Source organism: Gavialis gangeticus, unplaced genomic scaffold, assembly GCF_001723915.1.
Source record: "Gavialis gangeticus isolate Ggan-Ray unplaced genomic scaffold, GavGan_comp1, whole genome shotgun sequence".
Taxonomy (NCBI): Eukaryota; Metazoa; Chordata; order Crocodylia; family Gavialidae; genus Gavialis; species Gavialis gangeticus.
The window spans coordinates 7695415-7696807 of NW_017729013.1; the positions used below are offsets into that span (position 1 = coordinate 7695415).

The 1393-nt window shown below is 48.0% G+C and overlaps 1 protein-coding gene across 7 annotated transcripts in view; it reads left to right on the top strand.

The window, feature by feature from the left end:
• Positions 1-1393, top strand: part of COL26A1 (collagen type XXVI alpha 1 chain) — a 442136-nt gene that overhangs the window by 228229 nt on the left and 212514 nt on the right. The window lies entirely within an intron of this gene.

Below are 1393 nucleotides of genomic sequence, written 5' to 3' on the forward strand. Positions count from 1 at the left end.
TGTGCAGGAAGACTAGCAAGTATGGCAGAAGACCAGCTTGGCTTACCAGGGAACTCTTCAGTAAACTAAATGACAGAAAGGAAACTTATAAGAAGTGGGAACTTGGACTAATAACTAGGGAAGAATATAAGCATTGTTCGGGCATGAAGGGATGAAGTTAGGAAGGCCAAAGCGCAACTGGAGTTGCAGCTATCAAGGGATGTGATGCGTAACAAGAAGGGTTTCTACAAGTATGTCAGTAGCAAGAGGAGGATCAGGGAAAGTGTGGGTCCATTACTGAATGGGGAAGGCAACCTTGTGACAGAGGATGTAGAAAAGACTGAAGTGCTCAATGCCTTTTTCACTTCAGTCTTCACAGGCAAGGTCAGCTCCCAAACTACTGCACCAGGCAGCACAGCTTGGGGAGGAGGTGAGCAGCCAACAGTGGTGAAAGAACAGGTTAGGGACTATTTAGAAAAGCTGGATGTGTACAAGTCCTTGAGGCCGGATGCAATGCACCTGAGGGTGCTGAGGGAGTTGGCTAATGCGATTGCAGAGCCACTGGCCAGCATCTTTGAAAACTCATGCCTATCAAGAGATGTCCCAGACGATTGGAAAAGGGCAAATATAGTGCCCATCTTTAAGAAAGGGAAGAAAGAGGATCCAGGGAACTACAGACCAGTCAGCCTCACCTCAGTCCTTGGAAAAATCATGGAGCAGATCCTCAAGGAATCCATTTCTAAGCACTTGGAATAGAAGAAGGTGATTAGGAACAGTCAGCATGGATTCACCAAGGGCAAGTCATGCCTGACTAACCTGATTGCCTTTTATGATGAGATGACTGGCTTTGTGGATGCGGGGAGACCGGCTTTTGATATGGTCTCCTACAACATTCTCACAGGCACGCTAAGGAAATATGGGCTGGATGAATGGACTGTAAGGTGGCTAGAAAACTGGCGGGAGCATCAGGCTCAGAGGGTAGCAAGCGATGGCTTGATGTCTAGTTGTCAGCCGGTATCAAGTGAAGTGCCCCAGGGGTTGGTCCTGGACCCGGTTTTGTTCAATATCTTCATCAGTGACCTGGAAGATAGCACAGAGTGCACCTTCAGAAAGTTTGCAGATGACACCAAGCTGGGGGGACTGGTAGATACGCTGCACAGTATGGCTAGGATTCAGAGTGACCTAGAAAAATTGGAGGATTGGGCCAAAACCAATTTCTTGAGGTTCAACGAGGACAAGTACAAAGTCCTGTACTTAGGACAGAACAAGCTCATGCACCAGTATAGGCTGGGGGCTGACTGGCTGGGCAGCAGCTCTGCAAAAATGACCTGGGGTTACAGTGGAAAATAAACTGAATATGTGCCCACAGTTTACCCTTGTTGCCAAGAAGGCTAATGGCATCCTGGGCTGCATT